The following is a 15,593-nucleotide window of genomic DNA, read 5'->3' as shown; positions in this document are numbered from 1 at the left end:
GCAAATATAAAAGTTCATAAGTTTGTAACTGTACCCACGGTGATTCACTAATAATTTTTTTAAAAAAAGAGGAGGAAGTACAGAGTTTGTGGACTGGAAGGCTCTTGGCAGTTTATTCAAGGAAACTTACTGGAATTTTGCTCCACAGCAGACTAAGAAGACTATGATTAGGCCTCCCTGCTCTCCCCTTTGATTTTGGGCCAGGTAGCATAGTCCAGGGCAGGTACGGATGGAAGGAACTGGGTTTAAGGTCAGGCAGACTTGCCTTGAATATTGATGGTTTCACTGCCTTGTGTTATTTGGTCAAGTTACTAAATATTCACTCACAATTGTGGAGTTCATGGCATTGTTGTTACCGGTAGGGCACTGGAGTCCAAATAAATGCCTGGGTTTGCTTCTACCCTGACTCTGCAAGTAACCAAACCTAAACAAAATAGATCCTTTCTACAAGAACCAAGCATGGAGCAGGAGAGGTAGCTCAGGTTCTTGTCTTGCATGCAGTCAACCCAGGTTTGTCCCATGTGGCTCCCCCGCAGCTGGTCCCCTGAGCATTGCCAGGATTGATCCCGAGTGCAGAACCAGGAATAAACCCTGAGTATTAATGGGTATGCCTCCTCAAAAAAAAATTCCACATAGACAAAATTACAATCTAGAAACCTGTTCCAGGAAGAGGAACGCAAGCCGGGAGGAGAAAGGGAGAGACGGGCGGCGCCGGAGCTGGTGGTGTTAGAAGCGCGCTTCTCCCAGACCTGCCAAGCCAGGGGCCAAGGATGCTGCTGCACCAAGTGGTTCTCGCCCGCGCTGCCTCACTGTCTCCTCTCGCTAAGTCCCAGAGAGGCATGGCATGGAGGCGTCCCCGCAGCCGGAGCACCAAGACGGCGGGACCTTTAGTTCGGGCAAGATGATTACAGCAAAGCCAGGGGAAACCACAATTCAAGTCTTGCATGAACACGGCAGGAAGACCAAGAGCATCCCGGTTTATGAGTGCAGAAGGTCTGATGTGCAGAGACACGTGCCCACGTTCACCTTCAGTGTCAGCGTGGGTGACATAACTTGCACAGATGTCAAGAAAATCTCGGATATCTAACTTAGGATTTTCCTAGGTTTCTTCCAAGGACTAGGGAGAAGAGGAAAGGTGAAGGTACAAGTAAGAAGTTAAGGGAAACAGAGCTGCAGAGGCTGCCATAAACATTTTGAAAGCCAGTACAAGTATTTGGTGAGCTAGGATTCTTTTATCCTGCAACTCAAAAATATGGCCGAGTTTTGTAGCTCCTGATCCCTCAATGCCTGGCCCTCCCAAGCAACCAAAAAACCAGCTTAATCCTCTTGGTCATTATGGAAATTGGCTATTCATCATGGTTGGAGACTTCCTGAATATATACTTTCCCAGGAGGGAGGACCTGCACCTAAGAGGGAATATACCACAATTTGCAGGTTCGAGTCATCTATAGAAACTGGAAAGGGAGCATCAAAAAAGCAAGTCAAGAGGCATGCCGCTGAGAAATTGCTTGCTAAATTCAGTACTATTTCTCCAGAGATCACTTTCCTTTAACAAATGCAGTGTGACATTCGTTAGGATGTACTTGGCATTCCTTAAGGAATTCTCGTGGTGAAAAGAGCAACTTACTGAAAAGAAGTCTCCTCAGTAGTCCAGATACAGATAATATCCAGCTTCTTAGCGAAATCACCAAGGAAGAAGGTTTTATCATCACATATTTGGATGTAGAAGAACCAAGTGCCGAGTGTCAATGCACAGTATCAGTGTCTCGCTGAACTGTCTGCTAGTCCCAGCAGAGTCTGTCAGGGCTTAGGAATCTCCTGTGGCAATGCACAGAGTGATGCAGCTCCCACTGTCACTGTCACTGTCATCCTATTGCTCATCGATTTGCTCAAGTGGGCACCAGTAATGTCTCCATCGTGACTTGTTACTGTTTTTGGCACATCAAATACGCCACGGGTTAGCTTGCCAGGCTCTGCCGTGTGTGCGGGATACTCTCGGTAGCTTGCTGAGCTCTCAGAGAGGGGTGGAGGAATCGAACCGGGGTTGGCCCCGTGCAAGGCAAATGCCCTGCCACCGTGCTATCGCTCCAGCCCAGAGTGCTTTGTATATTTAAAGATAATAGTAGGGAGAAAGTAAATGGGGAGCCGTGTGGAAAACCTGTCAGTAGCCTGCAGCAAGCTCCTCTTTTGCCCCTTCTCCAGAAAAACACTCAATGTTTCCATCTGTATATTGCTGCTAAGTCTCTTTATAGAGTCTATCCACACACCACATTCGGGTTATCCTATAGTAGTTATTAATCTTTTATTTTTTTAAAAAATGACACAACTTTGTACTGGTATACTGTATTTGTAAACTTTTTTAAAATGCCCACTACAAACTGTAGTGGGCATTTTACAATGTCACGTACATAGAAGAAAGAAACTGAAAGTTTGATGTTGGTGATGAAGAGAGTGAAGAAATAAAACCTGTTGCTAGCAAAAGTCTTACTGGTTCTTACCCTCTCTTTGCAAGCTTTGTAAAAAGGAATTCTAAGAAATCAGTACTAAAGAGAACATTCACGGACTTTTCTTGAACATGATTGTTAAATTTCAAAGGTCATGAGTGTTGTGCTGTGTATTCCAATCATTTAATAAAAGCTGTTGTAAAGAAAAAAAATAAAGGAAGAAACCTGTTATAACCAGGATTATACTTGCTGTTCAAAAATTGATCTGCATTTCCCATGGTGATTAGTGTGTAGTTATTCAATTATTGGATAAAAACAATGAATCATTTTTTCCTCAGTGATACTGGATAAAAGAAAACCATGTAATTTTATGACAGCAATAATTGAAGTACTGAGGGAAAACAGAATATTGCATTCTACAATATGTCACTTTGGTATCTTTGGCACCAAACATCATTTTTTATAACTTTATTATTGTTAAGGGAATATTGCTGACAATGGCTTTACTATTTATAGTTTTGGCATACAAAGTTTGGAGCATAGAGATAGTACATTGGAGAGGGAGCTTGCCTCACATATGAAGCTGACTTGGGTTTGATCCCTGGTAGTCTTTTAGTTCCCCTAGCTTTGCTGTTGTGATTCCTGAGCTCAGACCCAGGAGGCAAACCCCAAGCACTACTAGATGTGGCTCCAAACTAAAAAAAAACAACAATGTCACTGCAATTCCTCTACCACCAAATTGCCCCAAACTATACCACTGTTCTGAGTCTACTTAAAGCCACCCCACCTGAGTCCACTTTCCCATCTTATTAACCTTAGTTCTTTGTCAGAGTCCAAGAAATTGGGCATTATCCATTACCTTGCTTCTTTATGTACCAACTAACAGAGAGATTATCCTGCATTTGACTTTCTCCCCCCTTATTTACTTCATTTATCTTGATAGTCTTTCTTTACCTGGACTGTAGCAAAAGGGCATACTTGACCTTTTCTTATAGCTGAATAGTATTCTATTCTGTATGTTTTTCACAACTCTTTGTCGAGTTTTTGGTAATTGGGTATTTGAGTTACTACCAGATTTGAGTCAGAGTTTTAAAAAACACAATAGATGCAGAAATATTTCCCCTGAGAATGGAGACATAAGAAATGAAATCATAAATTCACTTTCCTGGCAAATGGGGTGTAGGAACCATTAAGAAAATGAGTCTGCACAAACCAACTTGACAGAAATAACTCACCCCCCATCTGTGCCCTTAATGTGTTCATCTTCTCACAACTCAGCACTGTAGATGCCGAAAACCCTTTCCTTTTTCTAATAAGTTCCCTTAAGAAACTGTGTTATCCTTCTTTTATAGTGACAGATAAGTCTCAGGTCTACTTCTTTGAATATAGTACCCCACCCATATATGTTTAAGAAATAAACCTTTTTGTCCTATTCATCTGTCTTTCATGAGTTTAACTTCAGACCCCAGGATATTACAATCTAATTTAGTGAGCCACTTAGTTTGGGATAGCACTTCTGTTATTAACTGTTTCAAGGACCCTTAGTGAAAGGAACAACTGAGATTTGATCACTGGTATCTCAGATACTCAGATATGTTTTCTCAGATACTCAGTTATGTTTTTTTTCACCATGTTCTTTCTACCCTTCTGCCCTTCAAAAAATAATAATGCAACCTAGAATGCCTTGAATGATTAGGCTGCTGAAAACAAACAGATTAAAAGTTTCAAAGCATTCCGGTGGATGAAAAGTATAAATTCAATTACACTTCTAGGAGAGAATCTTAAACATGATGTTGTCACTGATGGACCAAGAATCTAACTACGAATCTGGTGAAACATATTTCTGATAGGTCTATATTTTACTAGCAAAGGCCTTAGGATTGGGCCTGTAAGAGGAGGATGTTAGAGCCTTATAGAAACAATGTGTTACTTTCGATAAGCAAGGATAACTTGACATTAGCTACCAATCTAGGCTAGCTCTTTTACTATTTTTTGCAGGAAACTTCCCAGTTAGATTCAGAATAATTATAGTGCTTAAGGAAGAGGTAAAAACTCAAACTGAGATATCTATGTGGTCTAGCCAGTGAGCAGCACATGTCACGTGCTTCCTACTTACAATGGCTCATTAAATTAATTTCCCTCTGTGCACAAACTCCTTCTTGCTCCAGGGGACCCAAAGGCTTGGAAGTGCAGGACAACCTACCCAAAGCCCTTTGACAGGAGCTCTGGACTCCACCCAGTGTCTGGGAGGACAATCTTGTCTTACAAGAATATTTAGTGCAGAACGAGAAGCAAAAACTAAAATTTGTTGATCACCAGATGTTACAAAAATTTTACTTATGGTAATTCGTTGATCCTAAAAGCAATCCTGATCATTGTTATTATTTGCATTTTACAGTTTGATGGTATTAAGCTTCTGAATGGAGCAAAGAGAATATAACCAGGGCTAGAGTCCTTGTTCATTGAATACAAACATCCATGATTGATTGACCCCTGACTTAGGAAGTACAATATTTTACCTGCTGCCTGGCTGCCAGCAATTTTTATGGCATTTTTTCTTTTTCAAAAATTTCACTCTAATACTTTGGCTTACGGTCATGTTTCTTTTATCAAAGATACAAGGACAAGTAAAACACCCATCTGATGACTGCATTAAGATTCTAATTTTAAAAAGATTCTAATCAGGGGCTGGAGAGATAGCACAGCGGGTAGGGCGTTTGCCTTGCACGCGGCCGACCCGGGTTCGAATCCCAGCATCCCATATGGTCCCCTGAGCACGGCCAGGGATAATTCCTGAGTGCAGAGCCAGGAGTAACCCCTGTGCATCGCCGGGTGTGACCCAAAAAAAAAAAAAGATTCTAATCAATCAATTAGGGAACAAGGACTGAAAGATACCAGCTGTGATGAAGGGAGAAATCTTAGCTTATGTGCAATAAAGATATTGGAAAATAGAAACTCCTCTCTTGTCATTCAACTCCAGAAAGCCAGAGTTGGGGAATCATAGAGGATGCATTCTTGAGCTAGCTTCATGCTTTTGGAAGGAGCAGGAACCAAAGGAGCTTTAAAATATCTGCAGAATATGGCTTACCTGTCTCCCAAGCAGAAAAAAATGACTTCAAAGAAGTTAAACAGCCAGGAAGATTAACAGCTAAGACAGAGCTGTAGGGGTTTATATGAGTTCTTAGTGACAGATACAGAGGGTGGGGAGAGAGAAAGACTTGATAACTTTGCTTTGAATCTTCCGGGGTGGGGGGGCAGGGAATGGAATAATAATCCTACTAAGAAGTCAGATCCATGAAACAGGATCAACCCATCAGAGAAAAATGCCAGTGCTATGGACTGAAAAGTAATCCATGAGCAGAATGACAAAGCTTCAATTCAGGATGAGATGGGAAACTTCTGATGGTAATTATAAGTATTGAAGGAGTAGAATGAAATCACTAGGTGATGATTTCCCTTTCCTGCATTAATATGTGTGAGCCCAGCATCGCCCGGCAGACAGGTCACCAGAAGACTTCTGAAAAATGGCAAGGAGTGCGTGTCCATTGTCACAGCAGGGCCTGCAGCCAGAAAGGCAACTGGACCAGTGACCTGTTTTTATATGACTTTTACACTTTTATACTTCTTCTATTTGGGGTCGGGGTATCTTGATTTATCTCAATATGATGATATCCATATTAATGTTTTAGGCACACAAGTATTACTAGACTATTCCCATCACCACTGTCACTATACCATCACCACTGTCCCCAGATCCCTTTTTCTCTACTGTTTCTCATCCCTTCCAATCCTACCTCACCCCAACTTGGCAGACTCAATTCTGTTGGCAGAATTTTATGGCATATTCTCATTGGCCATTGTATATTCTCTTGCTTTGTTTCAATCCAAATTTCTTTATCCACTCATTTGTGGTTGCACACTTGGGTTGTTTCTAGATCATGGCTATTATAAAGAATTTCTTATCAACATTCAGAATTTTATTTATTTATTTATTTTAAATTTATTTTATTGAATCACCATGTGGAAAATTACAAAGTTCTCAGGCTTATGTCTCAGTTACACAACGCTCAAACACCTGTCTTTTCACCTGGCCCATATTCCACCACCAAAAAAAAAAAAACCAGTATACCTCCCACCCCCCACCCCCCCACCTGCATAACTGATAAATTTCACTTCATTTTCTCTTTACCTTGATTACATTCCATATTTCAAAAAGAAATAAGTAGCAGAATTATTTCAGAAAGCAGTGTGTTTTGAGTGTGAAGGTTTGGTGGAGTCTTCAAGAACATTGGTTAACTATCAAGTTTGGGGCCTCTTCCAGAGTTTCAGATTCTGGTTTGCTATAGACAAAGAATATTCAATCTGAACTGGCTCCCAAAAGTTATTTTGTAGGAGCAAAATCAAATACTATGCAAGACCTGAAGCTTTAGAACAGCAGTCCTGGTGCATAAGAAAATCGCAGATACAAGCTATCCAGAACTGTGGGAGGGGAGTGGACAGGGAATTTATGGTGGGAAAGGGAAGTAAAATAGTTTCTATAGGAATAATATGTTCTTTGTGCTCCAGACTTATTCAGGGAGTTGGGAACACAGGCTCTGATAAGCAGATCATGGACTTGGCCCTCCAAGAACTGTTTATTTCAGTCTGGGAAGATCAGCTCACTCACCTTTCTCCTCTGTAAAATGGAAATCACAATAGTAGTTACAATTGAGGTTTGTCATTGAGACTGGATGACCATGGACAAAATGTTTACAAGCTTCTGGTTCATGGTCAACACTTCTTAGTGGCTAATGTCTTATCTATCTAGAAATAAATTACTTCTGAATTTGATTGGCTCCTAAGAACATACACTTTGTGCTGAGAATAGCATTTCCAGATCAGTTAGTAGGAACAAAAGTTAATTTTGAGGTCTGGATGAAGTTGCTTAGCCTTTCTGCGCATCATTTTCCTCTTTAGAAAACTTTATAAAAGGTACAAAGATAGGGACTGAGGATATAGCTCAAATCTCATCCATCTCTCACCTGCTCTTCCCTACACCCTTCCCCCACAGCACTACCAAGAAAGTTCCATCTATATATATCACTGTATCACTCTATCACTGTCATCCCATTGCTCATCGATTTGCTTGAGCGGGCACCAGTAAGTAGTCCATTGTGAGATTTGTTGTTACTGTTTTTGGCATATTGTATACATATATATATACATATATATATACATACATATATATATATACACACACACACACACACACACAAAAGAGAATTATGGCCTGTGGTACAATGATAGAGAGATATTGGCACTGTGGTAGTGAGCAAGGTGTGGTAACATTTAGTGTCCCTAAAACATTTATGTTTTTGAAAACCAATATTACTTTAGTAAATTGCAAAAACTATTTTTTAAAAGACAAATGCTGCATTATTTACTTACATGACTACTACCCAGGGTAGTCAAACTGAAAAATTATAAAGCACAGTGGAGGTTTCCAAGGGCTAGTGAGAGAATGTTATTTAGTGTTCAGAGGGTGTGAAGTATTGGCTTTACAAGAGGAAGAGTTTTGAGATGTAGGAATGGAGCGATAGCATAGCAGATAGGACGTTTGCCTTGCACACAGCCGGCCCAGGTTCAATTCCTCATCCCTCTCAGAGAGCCTAGCAAGCTACCGAGAGTATCCTACCTGCACAGCAGAGCCTGGCAAGCTACCTGTGGCATATTCAATATGCCAAAAACAGCAACAACAAGTCTCACAATGAAGACATTACTGGTGCTCACTGGAGCAAATCGATGAACAAGAGGGCGACAGTGCTACAGTGGTATGATGGTAGTAATAATTGTACAATGTAATTTGTATATTCAACACCATTGACATCTATGTTATTTTAAAGTTACAGATTTTATGTTAGGTATTTTTAACACACACACATACATTAAGGAAGCAGGTAACAGAACCTCAAAACAATTGAGCATTTTTTTTGTTTTTGTTTTTTGGGCCATGCTCAATGGTGCTCAGAGCTTATTCTTACTCTGCCCTCAGAAACCACTAACGGTGGACTCGGGAAACCATATGGGATGCTGGGGTTGAACTGGGATTGGCCACATGCAAGGCAAGTGTCCTACCCACTGTATTATTACTCTGGCCCCACAATTGAAATTCTTTTGATCTTAAAAAGCACAGTGTTGTACCAAGAAATATTTCATGAAATCATGAAATATTAAAAGTGATCACAAATAGGTAAGAAGGTAAGGAAATAAATCATCCTGTTGGAATTGAACTGAATTGTTTATTTAAAAAAAAAAGTAGAAAAAGCACTCAAACAAGCACAGAAAGTGTCTCACCCAGGGACAGTGGGAGCAAGAGAGACACCAATGCTGTATTTGCTTTACCTCTTTTTATGGTTTTGAGCTTCTGCCTTTCATATTCCCTCCCACTGTCCTCTACAGATCAGTGGGAAAATCTGGGGGGTCTAGGATCTTTACCATATTGGTCAGTTTCATGGGTTGTCATGGTAACTATAAATTGTCATGGTGCCACCAGTGGGTCTGATTTTGATAGGTGAATGTACAAGGTTTGTATAATGTTTGTATATAATTGAGTTTGCTCAGTGGTCAGCTGGGCTTGACCTGGCCTTACTGCCCTGGAAGACATTCCTCTATCTCTGGACAGACCTCATTGAGTTAAAAATCTGACAGAAATTTGGGTGTGCGGGTTTTGTGATGTAAAACTCTAGGCTTTCTCAGAGTCAGGGTGGGCTACCTCTACCCACCTCCCTGTACTTTCAGAAGCCCTGGAAGTCATGTCCATACCCCAAAGCTGCCACCCTGTTAAAAAAAGCTACTCCAGCCTTACCTCCCTAGCTTTGTAATGGTCTATTTCATAGTGATTCAATTAAAACACAAACAAATGAACAAACAAAAACGGGGTGCAGTTTTTTCCTCAGAGTAAATCTGTCCTTGGTGTTGTTATGCCAGAAATTTAGTTAGAACACCAGGTAAATCTGTAACCCTAGCTCAGAGTGCTCTAACTTCTCATGTTCTCATGGCCTTACCCGTAATACTAACTACCTGCCTGCCAAATACTGTGATTCAAGCCACTCTTAGTTTTCACTGGCTTATTGCCTGTCAGTATTTCTCAAGAACTTATATCCCTCCTTCTGCTCTTAGACACTTGTCTATATATATGTAATACTGCAGCTACATGTTATGAACCTCTTACGCATAGCCTGGCTGTGGCATATTTTTTGACCAGAATAGAATAGTTATGTTTAAAATGACTCATGAAGACTATCAGGACTGAAGTTCTGTTACTTTCCCAATTCAGTTTCTTAGTCCTCATCTCTCTGGTACTTCCCTTGCCTTCCACTGGAATGAGACTAGAGCTGCTCAGAAGATAAACTAAGGGCATGTTTTCATACTAGTTGTGGAAGCAGGATACAGTGACAATTGGAATATCCACTGGGGAGACACCTTACACTCAAGAGTGAAAAGAACCCACTCAGTCCTAGGATAACTTCAAAGTCAGTTTCATTGTTAGAAGCTGACATTATTGGGAATAATAGGTGGCTCTCAGTCATACCTGGGATAGGAGCTTTGAATGGATTGAGCTCCATTTGTGTAGATGAAAAGGGATTTTTTTTCTCAGGGATATAATTTTTAGGCTCTTTGTCCCACAGTCGCCTGGGATTGGGGTGGATAAGAATTGTTGAGGCAAGAACACATAGCTGAAGAGAGAGTACTCTTTTCATACTCTAAAGTTGGTAATAGCCTTGGGGTTGGATAATGACCCTCTAGCAAAGAGCAGTTACCTACTCTGGTTTCTAGACAAGCTTTGTCTTAACATTGAATCATGCCCACAGGCTACATGTATTTACAAATGCTTAGTACTGTTCTAGCCCCAAGCAAGACTGAGTTGTCTGGGGCACCCAAGAGTGGGGCAGGTGAGCCCGCCACCTGCCCAAACAGAGTCCCAGCAGTAAAAACTTCCACACTCCACAGTCGCCACCAGACTCACTTCTAGACTCCACTGCTCAGGATGAACTTCATCTGGGGTTAAAACACTCAGACATGCTGACTTTGTGACTGAAATCTGGAAGCTCTCACAGAGTCGGGGATGGGTTACCTTCCCCCATATCCCTGTTCTGGAAGCCTGACAGTCATACCAATGAACTGCCTCTGGTACTAAATAAGTTCATTAATTGGCTAAGATCCAGAGACTCATAAAAATCTTGAAAGAGATCAACAAGTTGCAGAGACACTTCTGAACCCTACACCAAGCTCTGTTGTCTAGGGAATCCAAAAATCACCACCTACTTAAAAATTTAACTCCACTCAATTTAAAACCTTTGAGTTCTTGGAGCATGCAGCCACATTCCTGGCTGCACAGAATCACAAGCTCTACACTATTGATAAGTCAGAAGAAGCACATCATGTTGGATCAGATGTAAAGTAGCAGGCAATGAACCTCAATAAGAAAATACAAGTCTTACCTAAAACAATAACCTTTTCTACAAGGGATCCATGGTGAGATACAACAATATTCACACACTTTCTCCTATGGAAATATTTTTGATCATATATAGAATCAAATATAAATAAATATCAATATAAAGGAAGCTATTATGGGCCTACTATTCAGGGGCAGGCTAGCAGGATGAGGTGGTTGGGAAAATTGGAAATGGTGAAGGGAAGGTGCAACGGTGGTAGAATTGGTGTTGGAATATTGAATGTAATAAATCATGAACAACTTTTTAATAAAAAGTAATAATTTTTTAAAATTTAAAGCTTATAAACAAACAAATATGATACTTAGTACTTAGTACTAAAATACTTAGTACTAGTCAACTTTCTGCCTTACAAAGTCAATTATGGCTACCTGGCTTGGTTTTTGTTCATCTTTGTGTCTTTATGCAATTACAAATAGGCATGCATTTTAGATGACAGTAATACCCTAACCTCTATTTCTTCTTCCTGCCTCTGAGACCACCTGCAGTTGCAGTATATAGTTTGCAACATGTTGATATCTCCCCACCTCCATTGTGCGCTTCTCTGCCTTGAGACTTTGGTGCTTGGAGTTTGCCCAGTTATAGCACAGAGAAAAGTGCTGGGAGGGGAGGGGCAACCCACAAGCAGGAAAGAACAAGGGTTAGGTAATAAATGCCCCAGAATACTATGATTTTTTTGGTGCATTTGATCTAGGTTCTCGTAGGATTCCTAGTGAAACTGAACTCAGATACCAAAAAAAAAAAAAAAAAGAGCTATTTTCATGTTAACTGTGCTTTAAACTTCTGGCCATTCTTTTTCCCCACAGCCCTAGGTTTCTAGTAGTTCATTAGAAGACACGTGCTATGTGTTTCTTTGATCCTTGTTTTTGTTTCTTTTTGTTGCCAGGTGACATCTAAGTGTGCTCAAGAGTGAAAAGAACCCACTCAGTCCTATGATGCACATCTAAGTGTGCTCACGAGTGGAAAGAACCCACTCAGACCTTACTCCTGGCTCTGTATTCAGTGATCAGTCCTGGCACGGCTGGGGGATCATCTCTGATGCTGAGGATTGAATCCAGGTGAGTTGCATGCAATGCAAGAAACCCTACCTTAATATACTAACTGGCCCAGTCTTTGATCTTCATGTAAGTGGGATTTTCAAATAGGCATTTATATTAGATGATGGTGATACTTGATCTGTATTACTTTTCTCACCTTTGAGTTCACAGGCAGTTGTAGGAGGTAACTTGTAACACCTTGACATCTATCTCCATTGTCCATTCCTCTGCTTTCTTAAAACATAGTCTTTCAGCAATTCCCCATATTATATAAATTCAGTGGTCTCTTTTATGCCCCTGTCCTGCATTGCTCAACATTGATTACCTTAGTCCTCAAAGTTTCTCATCCCTTTAATTCTGTGGTGTCTTTCTCTCCCTCTACATAATGCTTTAAGACATATCTTCCCATACTTCTGAAAACCGCCTTTCCCTTGGTGGGAAAGGCATACTCACCTTAGAGACATACTCACTTAAGCCATAATTGAATCTGAATGTATTTTTTGTCAAGGTCAGTCTGGCCCAACTTAGTAAGTTTTCACACTCAAGAGAACATGAGTTCACTCATGAGAGTTAAGGGAAGAAAATTATATCTTAATATTTATTTTTTTAGCTTTATTCCTGCTGATTCCCCATGGTTGCCCTCTTCCAAGGCTATAGCTTCTGCCTTGCAAGACCAGGGATGCTAAAGGCACCATGTGGATAAAACCATCTCATTGATTTACATCTCTGTATCTCTACGCAATTCCTTTATTACATCCTCATAATTTTTTTTGGTACAAATATCCTTTTTACTTACTTGAATCCTGAGATTTTTACCCATTATGCTTTTGTGGGAAATGAATGTAAGAATATGACTTAAATGAGTAGGCTTAAAATGTAGTAGATGAGTATATGTATATACTAATATATGTTATATAAAATTATATTAAATATATATTCATATTTATATATAAATCTTAGGTATGTATATAAAATCCCTTATATGTATGTGCATATGGTCTATTAAAAGGATCTCTAGATAATTAACTGGAATTTTTATCTTCAGCACAAGGTTTTAACAAATTGGTAGCTAAGAGTAAGGGATCTGCAATTTGACTTCTAAGTTTGAATACTGACTCCACCACTTACCAGTCCTGTGAACTTGCGCAAGTATCAAAAATTTTCTGAGTATTCCAGTCTACCAAATGGGGATAGTAATAGTTCGGAACTTAGAAGTTTAGTATAAATAAGAAATAAGAGTTCATGACAAGCAGTACTTCACTGTAGCATAGTAGTCAGTAAAATTAGCTATTACTTTTATTGCGCACAAAGAATTAAATGTGGGAGAGGCTTATAAAGGCTATAAAATTTAAGAAATGAGTCAACCACTCCTTTCTGGGAAAATTATTTCAGAATTCAAATTTTCTCCTTTGTAAGTTCTTAGAATAGGACAGATTTCATCTGACTTTGAGAATTTTCTGGTTACCTGATGAAGCAGACCAACTCTAAGACAGTCCTAAAGACCTTTTATTCTTGTAGTCATGCCCCCTTGTTATCCCTCCACTTTGAGAATAATATCTTTAACTTTCTATTAATCAATACTATATGGCAAAGGTGATGGACTGTCAGTGCCACGATTACATTACATAATTGTAACATCATCTTGCCGGCAGACTCTCTCACATGTTTTGATGAAAGAAGCTGCCACTTGTGAGCTGCCCCATGAGTTCACATGTATCTTACCAGAGTGCAAGCCCAGTGATATGTCCAATATCCATGGAGAGAGAGAGGGAACCTCACCCTAACAGTCCTTAAGAAACAGAATTAATCTTTACAATATGAACTTAAAAATTAATTGTACAAGAGTCAAGTTTCAGGTAACACCACAGATTCAGATAACACTATAAATGCTAACTTGGGTACCTCCAAAGAGCAGAGAGGGACCTTTTGATTTGATCTATAAAAATGAAGATGGATATAAATGGAGAAAAAAATTTGCACTGTCTTGACCTGCTAAATGTGTGGCAATATTGTTATTCAGTGCAATAGAGAACAATGCAGGACAAGGTTCTATTCACCTGTTTAATTCTCCACTACTTAGAAGCACTGTGGCAGTTTCTGGGGAAAAAAGATGGGGACTCAATTTTAACCTTCAGGCCAATCAAAGACTAGTGGATGGGGAAGGGAACAAAAGTTGTAAAACTTCACAGAGGTAAGTGAAAAAGATCCCATGATTAAATGTCTCTGTAGTTAAGGCACCAAGTGAAAATAATTTGTTTTACTGAGAGGAGGAAGAATTCAGGAAAGATGTGTTACCTTATAAAACTTATCAAACTCTTCAGAGAGAGTGTTTCCCTAACAGAATTCTATTTATTTATTTGTTTATTTATTTAGTTATTTTTTATTTTTGGGTCTCACCTGGCGATGCACAGGGGTTACTCCTGGCTCTGCACTCAGGAATTACCCCTGGCCGTGCTCAGGGGACCATATGGGATGCTGGGATTTGAACCCGGGTCGGCTGCGTGCAAGGCAAACGCCCTACCCACTGTGCTATCTCTCCAGCCCCCCTAACAGAATTCTAAACAATCAAGACATTGTTTTTAAAAAACCTGTTGTGTTTCAAAGCAGAGAGCATTTTATCTTGAGTAGAAGCACAGAGAATGGTGGAAGGTAGTGTGTAGTGTTCATAGGTGGGTGGGAGGGGTGACACTGGCTGTAGAGACTATAGTTATGGGAAGTACTTGATCATTGAGGACTCATTGTGCTAAAGAAAACAAAAAAATTGTAAGTGATATGGAGCTATAGAAATATAAACACAGTGAAGTGATATGGTTGGGTTTCTATTTCTAAGTTGGATTTCTGGGTCACAACTGTAGAGGTAGACTAGAAGGGTTAGAAAAAATGAAAAGGGATTAAGTGCGGCTAAAGCATATTGTCCTTGGAATGAGAACAAGGCTCAGAACCCTGGACTGTGCACAGTATGAAGAGGAACGACTCAGTTTTATTTGTAGGCATTTGATATAGATGTCCATGTATGTTGGTGACTGCTGCATATCCCTAAAGTGGGGTCAGGAGAATGGAACAGAATGTATGCAGGGAGACAAGACAGAGGCGATCGCACAGTTTCCTGGTGTTGGCTATGAAGGAAAAAAAGATTAGGATTCTTTACTTTCAAGGTGAAAGATTCTTCTAGGTGGCCTGGAGACTCTTGCCAGTCTCTCAATGTAAGGGGATTCGTTCCCTTGAAGGGAAATTCCAAGATGAACCCGGAAAATGTTGGAATGGGAGGCAGAGGTAGAAAAAAAGGGAACAGTTTCAGACCTTGAAATGAGGTTTGCACATTGCTAAGTACGTTACTTGACTCAGCCCAGAAGTTTCTAAGAGAACCAGTGTACCTCCAGTACTATTTCTTTCCTCCATTTCTGGATTGCAAGCACACAGCCCCTCCCCTCCCACCCTAGCTTTATTTTACAGTCACAGTGATGGTCCATGTCCCAGAGATACAAATACCATTAAGTTGCTTACCCTAGTCAATAGACGTAAGCATAAAAGAATGTAAAAATAGAAGCAATTTTCTTCAAACAGAGCAGACATATTGAGCCTGCCTTTAAACTCATAGTCCTCCGTTGCACTATTTC

The 15,593-nt window shown here is 40.1% G+C and overlaps 1 pseudogene; it reads left to right on the top strand.

The window, feature by feature from the left end:
* The first annotated feature begins 856 nt into the window (after window positions 1-856).
* LOC101555249 (interferon-inducible double-stranded RNA-dependent protein kinase activator A-like) lies at window positions 857-4,291 on the top strand (annotated as a pseudogene).
* The last annotated feature ends 11,302 nt before the right edge of the window (window positions 4,292-15,593 follow it).

Source organism: Sorex araneus, chromosome 2 (assembly GCF_027595985.1).
Source record: "Sorex araneus isolate mSorAra2 chromosome 2, mSorAra2.pri, whole genome shotgun sequence".
In the NCBI taxonomy this organism is placed as follows: Eukaryota; Metazoa; Chordata; class Mammalia; order Eulipotyphla; family Soricidae; genus Sorex; species Sorex araneus.
Note: the sequence above shows the minus strand (reverse complement) of the source record. Positions and strands in the feature narration are given on the sequence as shown.